General features: G+C 38.1%; 1 protein-coding gene across 1 annotated transcript in view; it reads right to left on the bottom strand.

Annotated features, from left to right (window-relative positions):
- CYSLTR2 (cysteinyl leukotriene receptor 2) overlaps positions 1-17692 on the bottom strand; it is a 57224-nt gene extending 39532 nt beyond the window's left edge. The window contains exon 1 of the mRNA XM_055096771.3: positions 17604-17692. The gene's annotated coding sequence lies outside the window, so the exon portion shown is untranslated. The remainder of the gene's footprint in view (positions 1-17603) is intronic.
- Positions 17693-19673: the final 1981 nt, after the last annotated feature.

Here is a 19673-nt window from a genome sequence, read left to right as displayed (position 1 = left end):
TTATGAGTCCAGCATCATCCTGATGCTAAAACCTGGCAGAGACACAACAAAAAAAAAAGAAAATTTCAGGCCAATATCCCTGGTGAACATTGGTGTGAAAATCCTCAATAAAACACTGGCAAACCAACTTCAGCAGCACATTAAAAAAGCTTATCCACCATGATCAAGTTGGCTTCCTCCCTGGAATGCAAGGCTGGTTCAACATATGCAAATCAATAAACATAATTCATCACATAAACAGAACCAATGACAAAAACGACATGAATATCTCAATAGATACGGAAAAGGCCTTTGATAAAATTCAACACCCTTTCATGCTAAAAGCTCTCAATAAACTAGATGTTGAAGGAACATATCTCAAAATAATAAGAGCTATTTATGACAAACCCACAGCCAATACCATACTGAATGGGCAAAAGCTGGAAGCATTCCCTTTGAAAATACACACAAGACAAGGATGCCCTCTCTCACCACTCCTATTCAACGTAGTATTGGAAATTCTGGCCAGGGCAATCAGGCAAGAGAAAGAAACAAAGTGTATTCAAATAGGAAGAGAGGAAGTCCAATTGTTTCTGTTCGCAGATGACATGATTGTATATTTACAAAACCCTATAATCTCAGCCAAAAACTCTTTAAGCTGATAAGCACCTTCAGCAAAGTCTCAGGAAACAAATCAATGTGCAAAAATTACAAGCATTCCTATACCCAAATAATAGACAAACAGAGAGCCAAATCATGAGTGAACTCCTATTCACAATTGCTACAAAGAGAATAAGATACCTAGGAATACAACTTACAAGAGATGTGAAAGACCTCCTCAAGGAGAACTACAAACCACTGCTCAAGGAAATAAGAGAGGACACAAACAAATGGAAGAACATTCCATGCTCATGGATAGGAAGAATCAATATCATGAAAATGGCCATACTGCGCAAAGTAATTTATAGATTCTATGCTATCCCCATCAAGCTACCACTGACTTTTTTCAAATAATTAGAAAAAACTACTTTAAATTTCAGATGGAGCCATAAAAGAGCCTATGTAGCCAAGAGAATCCTAAGCAAAAAGAACAAAGCTGGAGGCATAACACTATCTGACTTCAAACTATACTACAAGGCTACAGTAACCAAAACAGCATGGTACGGGTACCAAGACAGATGTATAGACCAATGGAACAGAACATAGGCCTCAGAAATAACACCACACATCTGCTCCCATCTGATCTTAGACAAAACTGACAAAAACAAGCAATGGGGAAGGGATTTCCTATTTAATAAATAGTGTTGAGAAAACTGGTTAGCCATATGCAGAAAACTGAAACTGAACCCCTCCCTTACACCTTATACAAAAATTAACTCAAGATAGATTAAAAACTTAAACATAAGACCTAAAACCATAAAAACCCTAAAGGAAAACCTAGGCTATATCATTCAGGACATAGGCATGGGCAAAGACTTCATGACTAAAACACCAAAAGCAATGGCAACAAAAGCCAAAATTGACAAATGGGATCTAATTAAACTAAAGAGCTTCTGCACAGCAAAAGAAACTACCATCAGCGTGAACAGGCAACCTACAGAATGGGAGAAAATTTTTGCAATTTATCCATCTGACAAAGGGCTAATATCCAGAATCTACAAGGAACTTAAACAAGTTTACAAGAAAAAACAAAAAACCCCATCAAAAAGTGGGCAAAGCATATGAACAGACACTTCTCAAAAGAAGATATTTCTGCAGCCAACAAACATATGAAGAAAAGCTCATCATCACTGGTCATTAGAGAAATGCAAATCAAAACCACAATGAGATACTATCTCACGCCAGTTAGAATGGTGATCATTGAAAAGTTAGGAAGCAACAGATGCTGGAGAGGATGTGGAGAAATAGGAATGCTTTTACACTGTTGGTGGGAGTGTAAATTAGTTCAACCATTGTGGAAGACAGTGTGGCAATTCCTCAAGGATCTAGAACCAGAAATACCATTCAATCCAGCAATCCCATTACTGGGTATATACCCAAAGGATTATAAACCATTGTACTATAAAGACACATACACATGTATGTTTATTGCAGCTTATTCACAATAGCAAAGACTTGGAACCAACCCAAATGCCCATCAATGATAGACTGGATAAAGAAAATGTGGTACATATACACCATGGAATACTATGCAGCCATAAAAAATAATGAGTTCATGTCCTTTGCAGGGACATGGATGAAGCTGGAAACCATCATTCTCAGCAGACTAACACAGGAACAGAAAACCAAACACCATTATGTTCTCACTCATAAGTGGGAGTTGAACAATGAGAACACATGGACACAGGGAGGGGAACATCACACACTGGGGCCTTTCAGGGGGTGGGAGGCTAGGGAAGGGATAGCATTAGGAGAAATACCTAATGTAGAGGATGGGTTGATGAGTGCAGCAAACAATCATGGCATGTGTATGCCTTTGTAAAAAATCTGCACGTTCTGCACATGTATCCCTGAACTTAAATTAAAAAAAAAAAAGTCAGGAAACAACAGATGCTGGAGAGGATGTGGAGAAATAGGAATGCTCTTACACTGTTGGTGGGAGTGTAAATTAGTTTAACCATTGTGGAAGACAGTGTGGCGATTCCTCAAGTATATAGAACCAGAAATACAATTTGACCCAGTAATCCCATTACGGGGTATATACCCAAGGGATTATAACTTATTCTACTATAAAGACACATTCACACACATGTTTATTGCAGCATTTTTCACAATAGGAAAGACTTGGAACAAACCCAAATGCCCATCAATGATAGACTGGATAAAGAAAATGTGACACATGTACACTATGGAATACTACGCAGCCATAAAAAAGAATGAGTTCATGTCCTTTGCAGGGAGATAGATGAAGCTGGAAACTATCATTCTCAGCAAACTAATACAAGAACAGAAAACCAAACACCGCATGTTCTTACTCAGAAGTGGGAGTTGAACACTGGGAACACATGGACACAGGGGAGTGGGAACATCACACATCAGAGCCTGTCGGGGGTTGGGGGACAAGGGGAGGGATAGCATTAGGAGAAATTCCTAATGTAGATGACAGGTTGATGGGTGCAGCAAACCACCATGGCACATATATACCTATGTATCAAACCTGTACATTCTGCACATGTATCCAAGAACTTAAAGTATAAGAAAAAAATAAGCAAATAAAAATAAAATAAAATGAGGATAATGATGCCCCCCAACCCCATATCTGATGAGGGCTCCAAGAGAAGCAAATATAGTAATGCATGTAAAGACACTTTGAAACTATGAAACTGGTATTATTGTTATTATTTTACTGTTCTTCAAGACCAGGTAGCCAAGACCTGGGTTTGCACTTCTTTATGCCTATTCCTGTGCCTTTCACGCCACTCTCTCTGGTATCTAACCTGCCCCTCTTCCTAATCCCCCCTCTTCCTCAACCTGCAATGTGCCTAACTCTTGCCAATCCAAATAACCTTCTTCAACATCTACATTGCCTTCTGCAGATCACCTTAGCAACTGACATTTCCCGTGGGTCTCTCTTTTTTTTTTTTATCCCTATGGCACTTGTATAAAAACTACTGCAGCCTAAAATTAGTTCTCCTTGCTCTTTGGGGGATATATGTCAGGCAGACACATCATGTCTGCCTCTCCAGATAATCAGATTTTCATGGGGAATGGACAGTCTTCTACTGATTTTGCATACCCTATTCTGACAAGCACATATTTGAGGGAACTTGGTAAACATCATCACTAGGCAAACAAGTGTTACTGCAATGTGCTCTTAAAGCACAAGTATTAGACATGGAACCATAGGATTTGATGGTCTAGGCAAATTTGCAGCCACATTAGGCTTCCTCTTCTCCTCACTTTCATCTAACCACTCTGTTGCGGTTTTTAATTCTCCACACTAAGAGGCTCCTACTTTAATACCCCACCCTGCAATCTGCAGCTCTTCCCACAATAGTACTGTATGTTTATCTAATAACTTTAGAGATTGTCTTGAATGTTAGCTCCAAGAGCTAGCACATACTGTGCAAGGGCAAATAGGACGCTTTTTATAGATCATAGAAATGTTCACAGGAAACATGCTCCCAGGCCAAGTGAGCAGCTGTGCAGTTGAGTCTTGGCCCTGAGAAACATCCCCATAGGTCATGCCCAGCAAACAAGTCTTAGGCTAGCTTTGCAATTGTGCACCCATATAACAGTCCTGAAAAACAGCCCTGTGGGGCACCCCTGGAGGGCATGTCCCCAGGCAAGCCAAGCAGACATTCTGAGCCAGAGAAACAGCCTAATGGGTTGCCCCAGCAGATGTTCCCTCAGGCCATCCAAGCACCTATGTACCTGCATCCTGAGACTGAGAAATATCCCTGCAAGCCACTCCTGGCAGGCATGCCCTCCACCCCCCAGGCTGACTGAGCAACCGCATTCACATACTCCCAGCCAGGGTAACAGCCCCATGGCCTTAACCCTAGCAAACTTAACCCATAGTTCGTTGACCCATCACGTGTACACACATTCCCTTTACCTGAGAAACAGCCCAGGAAGCCCACATCTGGCTGTCACTACAAATTCTTACAGCCTAGGCCACTGAGAGACTTGCAAATGCCACTAATGTGGATTACAGCCAAAGAAACAACATGAAGACTACACTAAAATGTCTACATAGAACCAAGGTCTGCTCACCTCACTGAACTGATACTCCAGGACACATTTATATGAATAAGCTTTGCCCTGTGAAACCTACTCCATAAAATTGAAAGAGACAACTTTTCCACCAGATGTGTAGAAATCAACATAGGAACACATCAAATATTTAAAAGCATGGAAACATGACACCCCATAAGGAAAATAATAATTCTAGTAACAGACCCAAATCATAGGGAAATACATGAAATGCAAATAAAGGAACTCAAAATAATAATCTGAAGGTGACTCAGTGAGATATAAGAGAATACAGATAGACAATTCGATGAAATCAGGAAAATGATTCATAATTTGAATGAGAAATTCAACAAAAAAGATAGTTATCATAAAAAAGAACCAAAAAGAAATCCTAGAGACGAAGAATTCATTGAATGAAATAAAAATATAATAGAGAGCTTCAACAACAGACTGGCCAAGAAGAAAGAATTTCTAAGCACGAAGACAGGTCTTTTGAAATAACACAGGCAGACAAACAAAAAAGGCATAAAAGAGAATGAAAAAAGCTTACAGGATTTATGGGACACAGTTCAGGAAAGAAATGCTCATATTATGGGTGTTTCAGAAGGCAAAGAGAGGAGAAAAGCATAGGAAAATATATTTAATAAAATGATAGCAGAGAACTTCCCAAGTCTTGAGAGAGAGATGGGCATCCAGGTCCAAGAAGCTAAAAAATTTCCAAATAGATTCAATGCAAAAAGATCCTCCCCAAGTCACATTATACTTACACTGTCAAAAGTCAAAGACAAGAAAAAATTTTAAAAGCAGCAAGAGAAGAGCATCAAGCCACATATAAGGGAATCTTCATTGGCCTAAGGGTGGATTTCCCAGCAGAAACCTTAGAGGTCAAGAGAGAATTGGGATGATAAATTCAACATAACAAAAGAAAAAACCTGTCCATGAAGAATATTATACCAAGCAAAGCTATCCTTCCGAAATGAAGAGGAGATAAAATCTTTCCCGGACAAGCAAAAATTAAGAGAATGTATCACCACTAGACCAGCCTTAAAAGAAATGCTCAAAGGAGTCATATCTGGAAGTGAAAAGATGATAACCATTTTCATGGAAACATGCGAAACTATAAAACTTACTAGTAGAACTGATACACAAAGGAGAATCAGAAAGGAATCAAGCCTTATCACCACAGGAAACCATTCAATTGCAAAGACAAACAATAAGAGAAGAAGTAAGGAACAAAAGATACACAAAACAAGCAGAAAAGAATCAATACAATGATAGAAGTAAGTCCTCACCTCCCAAGAAATAATAACCTTGAATGTAAATGGATTAAATTCCCCATTTAAAAGATATAGACTAGCCTAATAGATTTTAAAAACACAAGACCCAACTATATGCTGCCTATAAGAAAATCACCTAACCTGTAAAGATATACATAGACTAAATGTGAAGGGACGAAAAAAGATATTCCATGCAAATGGAAATCAAAAGTGAGCAGGAATAGCTATGCTTATATCAGACAAAACAGACTTTGGGTTAAGCTGTAAAAAGAGAAAAGAAGGACATTATATAATAATAGAAAGATGAATTCACCAAAAAATAACAGTTGTAAGTATATATGCACCCAACACTAGACCACCCAAATATATAAAGCAAATATTAAATCTAAAGGAAGAGATAGACCCCAATACAACAATATCTGGGGACTCAGCAGCCAATTCTTGGCACTGGACAGATCATCTAATCAGGAAATCAACAAAGAAACATCAGATTTAAATGGCCCCATACACCAGATGGACCTAACAGACATTTACAGAACATTTCACCCAACAGCTGCAGAATACATATTTATTTTTCATCAGCATGTGAAACATTCTCCATGATTTACAATACATTAGGACACAAAACAAGTCTCAAAAAAATTTTTTTAAGAATCAAAATCATACCGAGTAACTTATTTGACCACAAGGGAACAAAAATAGATAGCAATAACAAGGGGAACATTCAAAACTATACAAATACATGGAAATTAAGTAACATGCTTCTGAATAACCAATGGGTAAAGAAAGAAATTAAGAATATAATTTTAAAATTCCTTGAAACAAACTAAAATAGAAACACAATATACCAAAAACTATGGGACACAGCAAAAGCAGTGTTAAGAGGCAAACTTATAGCAATAAATGCCTACATTAGAAATTAAAAAGATTTCAAATAAGCAACCTAAAAATGCCCCTCAAGGAACTAGAAAAGCAAGAGCAAACTAAGCCCAAAATTAGTAGAAGAAGTAATAAAGAGCAGAATAGAAATATAAAATTGATACTTAAAAAAATACAAAAGGTGAACAGCTGGTTTTTTGAAAAGGTAAACAAAATGGACAAACCACTAGCTAAACTAAGAAAAAAAGAGAGAAGAACCAAATAAATAAAATCAGAAATGAAAAAGGAAACATCACATCAGATCCCACAGAAATACAAAGGATCATTAGAGACTACCATACTACCATGAACAATTATATGCCAATATATTTGAAACCTACAGGAAATGGGTAAATTCCTAGACACATACAACCTACCAAGATTGAACCATGAAGAAAACAGAACCTGGATAAACCAAAAACATATAATAAGATTGAATCAGTAATAAAGAGTCTCCCAAAAAGAAACACCAGATGGCTTCACTGATGAATTTTACTGAATCTTTAAAGAAGAATTCATATTGGTTCATCTAAAACTATTCCAAAAAATTGAAGCAGAAGGAATTAATTCTTCCTAATTCATTCTATGAAGCCAGCATAACCCTGATACCAAAACTGAATAGGGACATAACAACAACAACAACAACAAACTACAGGCTAATATCCCTGATACGTATAGAAGCAAAAATGCCAAACAAAATACTAGCAAACCAAATCAAACAACATATCAAAAACACAATACACCATGATCAAGTGGGATTTATCTCAGGATGCAAGGATAGTTCAACATATGCAAATAAATAAACATCATACATCACATCAATAGAGTGAAAGACAAAAGCCATATGATCCTCAATAGATGCAGAAAAATCTTTTGATAAAATTTAAGCTCACTTCATGATAGACACTTCTTACAATTAGGTATAGAAGGAAAGTACTTCAATATAACAAAGGCCACATGTGACAAACTCACAGCAAACATCTTACTAAATTAGAAAAAGTTGGAAGTTTTTCTTCCAAGAACAGGGACAGACAATGATGCTTACTCTCACCACTCTTATTCAATATAGCACTGGAAATCCTAGTCAGAGTCATTAGGCAAGAGAAATAAATAAATGGCATTCATATTCAAGAGAAAGAAGTCAAATTGTTCCTGTTTACAGATGATAATCTCATATATAGAAAGACTCTACCAAAAACTCTTAGAACTAATAAATCATTCAATAAAGTTGCAGGAAACAAAATTAATATACAAACATCAGTAGTGTTTTCTACACAAACAATGAACTAGCTGGAAAAAAAAATCAAGAGGGCAATCCCATTACAACAGCTACAAACAAACAAAAAACAACCTTAGGAAGAAATGTAACCAAGGAGGTGAAAGACCTCTACAAGGAAAACTACAAGACACTGATGAAATAAATGGAAGAGGATACAAACAAATGGAAAGACAACCCATGCTCATGGAGGAGAACTAATATTGTCAAAATGACAACACTACTCAAAGCAACCTACAGATTCAATGCAATTCCTATCAAAATACCCATGACATTCTTCACAGAAATAGAAAAAAGTTCTAAACTTTGTATGGAGCCACAAAAGAACCCAAATAGCTAAAGCAAACCTGAGCAAAAGGAACAAAGCTGGAAGTATCACACCACCAAACCTCAAAATACACTACAGAGTTATAGTAACCAAAATAGCATGTTACTAACAAAAGCAGACACATAGGCCAATGGAACAGAATAGAGAATCCAGAAATTAATCCAAATATCTACAGCAAACTGATTTTTGACAAAGGTGCCAAGAATACTCATTGGGGAAAAGACAGTCTCCTGAATAAATGGTTCTGGGAAAACTGGATGTCTATAGAAGAATGAAACTAGGCCCAAACCTCTCACTCTACAAAATTTAACTCAAAATGGATCAAAGACTTAAATATAAGACCTAAAATGATAAAAACTACTAGAAGGAAACATGGGACACACATTTCAGAACACTGGTCTGGGAAATGATTTCGTGAATAAAACCTCAAAAGCACAGGCAACAAAAGCAAAAATAAACAAATGGGATTATCAAACTAGAAAGTTTCTGCACAGCAAAGGAAGCAATCAACAGAGTGAAAAAGATAACCTACAGAATTTGAGAAAATATTTGCAAGCTACTAATCTGACAGGTGACTAATATTCAGAATATATAAGGTACTCGAACATCTCAACAGCAAAATATTCAATTTTAAAATGGGCAAATGATTTAAACAGACATTTCACAAAGAAGACATTCAAATGGTCAACAGGTATATGAAAAAATGTTCAACATCACTAATCATCAGTGATGATTTTGCAACTCAAAACCACGATGAGGTATCATCTCACCCCAGTTAGGATGGCTATTATCAAAAAGATGAAAAAACAAATGTTGGCAAGGATGTGGAGTAAAGGGAACTCATGTGTTGTTGGTGGGACTGTAAAGTAGTATAGCCACCATGGAGAACTATATGGAGGTTCCTCAAGAAACTAAAAATAGAATTACCATATGATCCATCAGTCTCACTTCTGGATACTTGCCCAAAAGCTTTGAAACCAGTTTGCCTAAGAGATGGCTGCACTCACATGTTTACTGCAGCACTATTCACAATAGCCAAGTATGTAATCAACCTAAGTGTTCAACAACAGATGAATGGATAAAGAAAATGTGGTATATATACATAATGGAATACTATTCAGCCATAAAATGGAATGAAATCTTGTCATCTGTGGCAACAAGGGTGGAACTGGAGGACATTATGTTAAGTCCATTATATTTCCTAAACCAGAAACAGAAAGTCAAACACCGTATGTTCTCACTCATATGTGGAATAGTAAAAAAAGTTGATCTCATAGAAGTAAAAAGTAGAACAGAGGAAACCAGAGGCCTGGAAGAGTGGGGGAAAGGGAGAGATTTGGTAAAGGATACAAAATTACCACTAGATGAGAGGAATAAGTTCTAATGTTCTATACCACTGTAAGATGGCTCTAATTAACAATAATGTATTAAATAGTTTCAACTAGTTCAAAGGAGGATATTGAACGATCCCAACAAAAGGAAATGATAAATATTTGAGACGATGGATATGCTAATTACCCTGATCTGATCAATATACATTACATGTATAGAAACATCAATATATACCCCATGAATATGCAATTATTATTTGTCAATTTGACAAATAAATTAAAATAAATAGAAGTGTTCACAGGAGACAGTTGGTGTAAGGTAGCAGGCCACATCTGCCACTTACTGGCTGTGAGATTTTGCAGAAGTGACCTATCTTCTCTGAGCCTCAGTTATGCCATCTATAAATGGCATAATAAATGTGAGTTGTCTCATACAGGGTGAGCTCTCAGTGATGTTAATTATTATTAAACCTCAGAATTGGGACCTAGAACAAGCATTAAGGAGGCAAAATTTTTGCAGGGCACTAGTAAATATATAAAAGCAAGGCTGAGAAATGATTTAATGATAAAAAAATGGTGAGAAGCATGACAGGTGTTGCTCTCAGCTGCAGGGAAGCAGTAGCAGAGCAGCAACCTCAGGATTTAAATCCTGATTTGTTCACGGACTACCTCTATGACCATGGGAAAATGACTTTATCTCCCTCGGCGTCAGCTCCTTATCAGTAAAAGGGGATAATGCGGCCAGGCAAAGTGGCTCATGTCTGTAATCCTAGCACTTTGGGAGGCTGAGGCAGGAAGATCGCTTGAGCCCAGGAGTTCAAGAGCAGCCTGGGCAATACAGCAAGACACTGTCTCAATAAAAAAGAAAAATTAAAAAAAAGATTAATTTAAATAAATAAATAAAAGAAAGGGGTAATGCTAATAATAGTTCTTACTTCATAGGGTTGTAAGGATGAAGTGAGATAATATATGAATGGCACTTAGGTCAGGGCCTGGACCAGAGAAAGTGCCATATTAAGTGTTAGATGTTGTTATTGCAAAGGCTGACAGAATAAGCTCTCTGAAGTTGTGCAGAGAGGATTCTACAACACATTTGTTCCTCAAAATCCCAGAGGCCTCAGAGTGCTGAATTAACACGGCCCTCCAGAACAGGGAAGTATCACTGAGAGTTTACTCTTGAGACCCAAGCTGACAACTCAGAGTTTATTTGTAACAGGCTCCAAATGTCATGTCAGAAATGCCAAGCTTTCTAGACCTTCCTGGCCTTCCAAGAATGGTCTTGTGCTTTCAGAATTCTTTTTTCAAAAAGTCAAGGTGAATTACGTTCTTGGAGATCAAAACAGAAACACAGATAAAAGGAACTGAAATTGTGACATATTTTGAATGTGAAACGGAGCTGGTCTCTGAGCTTCCAGAGGAAGTGGGATGGAGGGGAATGAATCTCACAGGGCCTTGTTTTCATGGACTCAGTGCCTTGGAGAATTTTGCTGCACTGATTTTTCCTCTACCTGGTCACCCACAAAGTGCCTCAAGGAGCCCCCAAAGTATGAGTCACTTCATTGGCCACCAGGCTGGTGACCCTTTGCTTTCTGAATGCCATTTATTTCCACATGCCACTTAACCATGAAGTACAGCATTACCTCAGACCTCCTTCTTCCCACCTCTGTCTTTACTAATTCTCCTTGTTTCCTTCTTTAATAGACTCCAAAAGCTAGCTTCTCTTGCACATTCATCCTACCACTAACATTCAGCCACCAAATAAACAAACAAAAATTCAACTCAACAAAAACATCATATATGAAGAGCCCTGAGCTCCTTAGAGATATGGCTTCATTTTGTTTAAAAACATTATTTTGACTAAATGTTGCCCTCTCTCTGGCTCTCAAAACTTTCCTCAGCTCTCCTTGGTTAATATAACACATGAGTTTATGATGCTGATTATGAATTTAATTTTGTGTAAAAATCTCAACAATATGTTTTTCATTTTCTAATGCACTTCATCCTTGTATCTAGAAAGGTTGGCGGTATCTATTATTCACCAAATGTCTGATCTAAGGAAGACCACAGAATCACAGAATTGTTTTTTATCTGAGTCTCTGATTTCCAAGACAGAAGAACAGCAAGTGTTATCATAGAAACATTGTCCTGTTTATTCCAATAAATCCCTACGGATTGATCAACATTAGGGTCCTCCCTGTCCATAATCAAAGTAACTAAATGACATGACTCAGGAGCTCCTCACAAGCCCATTTATTCAAATTAAAACTCCCTCTCATTCTCATTTCCCCTAGACAGCATTTCATATTCCATTATTAAATTCAATTCTTAGAGAAAAGAAATTATTTACAAAGGTAGTTTGTTAAACATCATGTGTATTTCCTAAAATGACATAGAGACATTGCGATATCATGGAAAACCTCTGGAATAAATCCCAACTGAACCCAAATCCTAGCTCTTCCTTGTGCAAACTGTGTGACCATCAGAAAGTACTCAACCTCTCAGAGTTATTGAGAGGACCCCAGGAGGCAGCACAGGTGACAGCCAGGGACGCAGCTACACTTTGCCTGGCACCATGCATTGTCATTCCTGTTGCCACCCCACCTGCTGCCAGTGGCATGGGGGCAGTGGGTATCTGAAATCTAAAGGAGAGAGGGCCAGGAGCAAAAGTAAACCATGGGCTCTCCTCCTCTCCTGCTTGTCCTGCTGCCCAGTGTCTCCTCTGTGGCAGACCTGGCCTGTTTACCCAGCAGCCTCCATCAACTTCCTCCTTTCATCTCAGGGGTCAGCTCAAGACCGGCCTAGTACAGGCTGTCATCTTTTACCTGGACAATGGGCACAGCCTCCTCAATGGCTCCCTATCTCCACTCTGGCTGTTCTCAATTCATTTTTCACACAGTGGCCAGAGTGACCTTTCCAAAATGCATATCTGACCACATTACTCTTTTCCCATTATCATCTCAGAGTCAAGTTCATCTCCAGGCTTTTCATAGTATTGATCTTGTTATCCAGCATATTCTCTCCCCACCATCCCCTCAGTAAAGGACACTCAGTCTCATGAAGCTTATTTCAAAACCCCCAACACTGCAGGCTCTCTCTTGCCCATTTCTTCTGAGCTCCAGCTCATTTCCTGGCTATTGCTTACCCAGTCTCAGGTTTCTTTCTAAACATCACTTTCTTCAGAAAAAGCCTTCTCTGATCCCTCCATGTCTTGGCTGTTTGCAGACCCTTGGGTTTCCCATCCAGCATTTACTCCAGGGGCAGCAGTTGTCTCCTGTCTATCCCTACCCACCAGACTGTTTGCCCATGGAAGGCAAGCACGTGTCCACTGCTGTACCCCAGGCCCTAGCACAGCGTGAAGCACATGAATGTGCTCAGATCAATAAATGAGCTAATGAAGCTGTTATCCAACACCCTCATTTTATGCCTTACAATTAATATCTTCTTGGGGGGCGGGAAAGAACTCACATGGTTTTTACAATGAAATGATGTTAATGTGTTTTTCCTTGAAAATTTTCTTTTCCTGAAATTCAAATCTAAAGTCTGGGAACAGGAATATAGGGTCAATGGTCAATGGCATGGCATGGGAGCAGAAGGTAGCCACAGAGGGTACCCAAATGGTGCTCTGTTCTAAACACTGTAGGAAGCAGCACCCTTTATATCTTGGAGGGTAGCAAACTGTTTCTCTGACTCTGTGCCAACAAGTTCCCAATAGGGATTTGTGCCTCTTACAACTAAAAGGGAGTCACCTTCATATCTCTCAGTGAATTTACAAAGGAACAGTGAATTTACAAGAGATTTACATATCTCTCAGCGAATTTACCTTATTTTTAAGGTAAGACTCAAAATAAAAAGAAACCAGCTTACTTAAAAGAATCTGGGATACAATGTTATTCAGGTGATGGTTACCCTAAAAGCCTTGACTTGACCACTACACAATTTATGCAATCTATACGTCTAATAAAATTGCATGTGTAATCCATAAATTTATACAAATTTAAAATACTTTAAAAATAATAATTTGACAAAAGAGAAAAAAGAATCTAGGATGCCTTCAAATACTCTTTAGATGATTGTTTTTCTGTACTAGAGGTACAAACAAGGTACGATGCTGTTTCTACAGCCTCATGGGAGGAGACTTACATGGGAAATTATCTTTTTTATAATAAATTCTTATTTATATAATGTACAATATAGGTAATAATGGTGGACTAAATTATTTTAATTTCTCCCAGCTTAATTAATATTTAAACTTCCAGAGTAAACCAGCTCCCTTCCCCTCTTTTCCTCTCTCCTTTTCCATCTCTTTGCCTCCTCTCCCCTCTCCTCTACTCCCCTCCTTTCTCTCCTTTCTTCTGTTCTTTCTATAGTCTGCTTCCTGTACTTTTTTGAAACCTCTCCCTTAAGGACTTTACACTAAAGAGGCAAAAAAAAACTCTGCCTCTGGTCCCAGCTCTTCCTAAGGACCCTTCCGACTTTGGAATTTCTTGACTCCAACTCACTGCTTAGACCCTTATCCTGGGCCTCTCGAATAATAACTAGATTTCTTTGTCAAAAGACTGACTGTACTGCCACAAAGTCATCAATCCATTGGAAGAGGTTTTTCTTTAAATTCTGTCAAGATTATATTTTCTCCATGGGTCAATTAATATAAATAGGTTAATAAAGTTCAACAGAGATAAACATTAGCTGTAACTAATAAAGTCTGCACTCATTGGGTGAATTGATTTATTTACACAATGCCTTTATTCTCAATGGAGTTTATGTGCTAGGTTCTATGCAATGACTCCAATGTCAGAGTCTTGGTCCAATAGAACATACTGTACATAAGTAACTGCAGTACAAAGGAGGCAGTGGCCAATACCCTGAGAAATAAAGAAATACAGTGCTAGGGGTTTCTGACATGGATTTCAAAAAGCTCTCTAGCAACGCTGAGCACCCACAGCAAAATGCTTGCCTTTCTTTGTATTATCCAATTTGGCTGCCGCGTTAGCCAGAGTTCATCAGGTAATTGCACAATCCCTTGTGAGGCTTTTATCTTAAAGGCTTACCCTTGGGGAACTAGAGTGCCTCAGATATCTGGTGCACAGAGCAAACTATAGAAAAGCAGAAAGGATCTTTGATTCTGGAGTACACAGGAAATGCTAACGATGCCCAAGGTAACCATCATGTACTCATGTACACAGCAATGAGTACACTGAAAAAATATATCATCTTTCCTCCAAAATGGAGGCTGCTCATGTGATCCCAGGTGGATAGGAGGCAGAGTGATATAATGAATGAAAGCATGTGCTTTTGAGTTAAAAGGGTCCTGGGTTTAAGTTTCAACTCTGCCTTTTAGTCTCTTTTATTACTGCAGCCGTCTGAGCTTCAAACTCTCATCTGCCAAAGGAGCACTGGAGTGAGTATTGATGAAAAAAAAATGGATGTTAAGTGATTAACTTGGTGCCCAACACATGTGAAGAGTTCAGTCAGTACTAGCTAACAATCACAATAAGATTTGTGACAATAATGTACAAAACTCAGATAATTAAATAGGAGCCTTCTTTATGGTCAAGTGAAAGAAGATGGGGCCATTTCATCTGGAGAAGAGCCAACCAGAAACACATGAACAATTCTATTTACTTTCCTTTATTTTTATTACACAAGTAGTACACATTCATGGTAAAAAAAAAAAAAATTACAATGTAATACAAGCTGAAATAAACTTAAATAATGAACTTTACCACCAACCAGACATAGCTAAAATTTTGCATATATGGTTTTTTTATCTTTCTTGAAATATATACAAATATTTTTGAACAAAAATGAGCACACTTATAATGCTGTTTGTATCTTGCTTTTTTCTTATTTCGTGTCATGATCACCTTTCTTTGCCAACTAACAACATCAATGTCATCATTTAACTGGATACAGAATAGCCAATTATATAAACATTATGAAATTTGTTTAACAAATTTCCCACAATAGCTATTATTTAAGTTGTAAGAAAGGACCATGTGCCCTGGGCTCAACCAGATTGGACCAGTTCTGGTTCCACCTGGGAAAGATCCTATGTTCTCTTGGTCTCATCTTTACCATCTTTAAAATAAGAATTACATCCTCCAGTTCTTAAGGCTAGTATGTGGATCAAATGAACTGATGCCTGTAAACATGTTTTGTAAATAGTAAAGTACTATGTGAATGTTTACATTCATTAAAGAAGGTACTAAACAGGTGTTCTCCACTGAGTCAAAACAAGAAGAAATTAGATTAACATGCTGTTGGTCTCATCGGGATGATTCCTAGCCTGCAGCAGGCTGAGTGCAACAGCAAATGCTTCAGTGTGGTTTAGGCGCTCTGGCTCTGTTTTCAGTCCCTGTTGGGAGAAACCAGAACGCAGCCCTGGCATAAACTCTGTCCACTTTCCTCCTGAGGATATGAGGTCCAGAGAAGGTAAATGCCATGTCTATGGGGCTCCTGAAAGCCAGAGTGAGCCACCTTCTGCCTCCAAATCCAATCCCATCGATCTTCGCTGTGCCCACAGTGTGTTAGTGAACTGGCCAGCTATTAAATGCCCACCTTGTGTTTAATCTTGAAGAGTTTTAAAAGGAAGCCTGGCTGCCTTGGTAGATTCTAGCAGATATGGGCGTGATTCAGATACATTTAGAACATACTTGAGCCTCAACTTCTCTAACTTTTAACCACTGAAGCACTGGAAACAAATCCATCTCTTTAAAACATTAGTGAATCGAAACACAAGTAGATTCTCATCTCAAGAGTTTATGTGGCTGAGTAGATGATAGAAATTTCTAGAAGTCTTATGTTTCCCACAAATTATTTTATAATTTGCATTATTTATGTAGTGTTGAAAGGGAGATTTGGTTGGCTTGCCTTAAATTATACCTCCCTTTCTCCTAATACATATTACTCTCAGGTATATTTCAGAGACAGAAAAATATTTTGAATGACCTAGGTCATCTGTTTTTATGCTGACCACCCATTAGAACCACCTGAGAAGTTTCTGGAAAACAAGACAAAATACTGCAGATGACTCACTGATCTCCAAAAGTTAAGCTTCAGTTATTCTAGGGGTAATTTTCTAATCTCCTCAGAGTCGGGTGATTCTGGCTAGATGTGCAGCCAGGGTTGAGAAACGCTGATTAGGGTCCCAGTGGGGTAAGGAACAGATTATATGCTCATGATCTCACATACTCTTTCACTCTCATTGTGCCTCTGAGCAAAACCATTGAAATATATGTGCTCAGATTTAACTTCTTCTACCCCTAAAACAAGACACTGAATGGAAAAAATATATCTTATATAATAAAAGGACCCAAACTATGAAAAAGAGGATAACAGCCAAAAATGGAGGAAGTATAGTAAAGTTCCTCAATGCAATAATATGCAGCAGCTTTAATTTATGATTACAAAGAATTCACAGCAACATGGAAAAACCATAGACTGATATGGAGGAAATGAATATAAACTTGTCCATAGTGCAGGGACGCAACTATGAAAACTAAAGTTATATGTGCATACACACACACACTCACACACACACACACACACACACACACACACACACAAAGGGACGATCCCCAAAATATCAATAGAGGCTATTTTGGTGGAGAATTTGGCTTCTTTCAACATTTTTATACTTTCACAGTATTTTTTAAACTACCATGTACATGATAGGAAAATAACATTTATAGTAGAACAAAACAAATTTACTTTTAAAAAATTACTCCTCTGACTATTATGTGATCATCAAGTCATGATGCTCAACACTGAATTAACAAAACAAAGATTAAAATGCCCACCTGAAGGTCTCTGTCTTTCAGCTGCCCTGGCTTCTGCTGCCTCTATCTCTCCTGCCTTTCTCCTCCGAGTAATTCAGGTTGCTCATTTCAAAGAAAAGTGAAAGAGCAAATTATATTTATGAACAGTGCCAACCAATAGCAAGCAAGTCAGGAAGTGTAGCAGGTCATCTGTGCTTTTTAGAAGCCATTGTAGATGTTAGTGCAAGCTCCCTTCTCAAGAAGGGTGAAAATTTCCAGTTAGGGGCTATGTCTAAAAAGAAGAAACCTAAAATTGCCCTGCCCCTCTAATGACTGGTTTTTTGTCATTATCTTTCTCAAGAGATCAAGCGGATATGATGGGTTAGAGTCAGGAATTTTAAGTGGCTTTTAGTTCTCCTAAATGGTTTCTGTTTCCATGGCAACAGAAATAGCAACATTGCCTTACACACATAGCACTTTAGACTTGTGTAAAGCACTTCCCTCACTCACTTGCATTTTCAGCTCACTTGCACTCAGGCAGAGACCTTATCCAGTCTGCTGAAAATGTTCTGTCAGAGGTCACCAAAAACCTCCTTGTTGCTTACATAAAAAATCCTTTCTCAGTCCTCACCTTCCTTCCCCTCTTGTTTGCATAGTTGACCATTGCCACTTTCCTGAAACTTTTCCCTTTTTTCTCTGACTTTCCTGGTTCTTTTTCTACCCCTCAGATTGCTCTTCTTTGCCTCTCTTTCTGATGCCTCTTCTTCCATCCCTTTTCTACGTGTGAGCTTTCCCCAGAGGTCTGTGTTCTGACTTCTTCCCTCCTTCTCTTGCTTTTACCTATCTGATCCACAATCATGGCCAAATTTAATGTGGCCCAGGTGGAGCTTTTCTCTTCCTCTCTTAGACCTGCATCCCCCCATCTACCCTGTCTAAGCAAATGGCACCACAATAATTTAGCCAGTTCATCCATCCATAAACCTAGAAGTCACTTTTAACTTCCCTCTTTCTTCCACCACCCACTTCTGAGCCAACAAGTTCCATTTGTTCTGCCCATAAAATATGTTCCAAATCAAACCATTACTCACCTCTCCATCACTGTTCAAATCCTCGTTTCCTGCATAGAAAGCTGCAGTAACATTAAGCAAGAAAAATAAGTAAAAGGGATCCAAATTGGAAATAAATAAGTAAAATTATGTCTGTTTGCAAATGATAAAATCTTATATGTACAAAAACCTGAAGATACCATGCACACACACACACACAAAACCCCAATAGAACTAATAAGCAAGCAAATTGAGCAAAGTTGCAGGATAGGAAATCAATACACAAAAATCAGTTGCATTTATATACACTAACAATAAACAATCCAAAAACGGAAACTAAGGAAACTATTCCGTTTATAATAGCATCAAAATGAATAAAATACTTTGGATATATACTCAGTAGTAAGGTTACTGAATCTTGTTGAGATCTCTGCACTCTCATGTTTACTGTAGCACTCTTCACAATAGCCAAAATATGGATCACCCGAAATGTTCATCAACAGAAAGATGGATGAAAAATGTGGTATATATTCACAATTGAATACTATTTACTGATTTAAAAAGAACAAAATTTGTCATTTGTGGCAACATGGATGAGCTTGGGAGACATTATGTTAAGTGAAGTAAGCCAGGCATAGAAAGATAAATACTGCATGTTCTCACTCATATGTGGAAGCTAAAAAATTTGATCTTATAGAAGTGGAGAGTAGAATAGTGGTTACTAGGGGCTGGGAAGGGTACTTTCTAGGGGTGAGGGTGAGTGGTTTTCTGTGCAGCTTCTTCATGCAGCTGTGGAGAAGGGGCTGGGACCAAGGTTGCTTCTCTGAAGACAAGGTTCTTCCTGGGTCTGGGATTCTATTTCTAATATTTTATTTATCCCAATTAGAACTCACAGTATACAAATGTTATATTACCATTCTCATCTTTAGGGGGCAAAAAGCTTGAAACAACATTTAATTCTACAAGCAGTCACTATAGATATTCATTCTTCTCCAATAAAAGCCCAACTGGCCAGGCGCAGTGACCTCACGCCTGTAATCCCAGCACTTTGGGAGGCCAAAGTGGG

This window comes from Pan paniscus, chromosome 14 (assembly GCF_029289425.2).
Source record: "Pan paniscus chromosome 14, NHGRI_mPanPan1-v2.0_pri, whole genome shotgun sequence".
Taxonomy (NCBI): Eukaryota; Metazoa; Chordata; class Mammalia; order Primates; family Hominidae; genus Pan; species Pan paniscus.
This window is presented reverse-complemented; position numbering and strand designations above follow the sequence as displayed.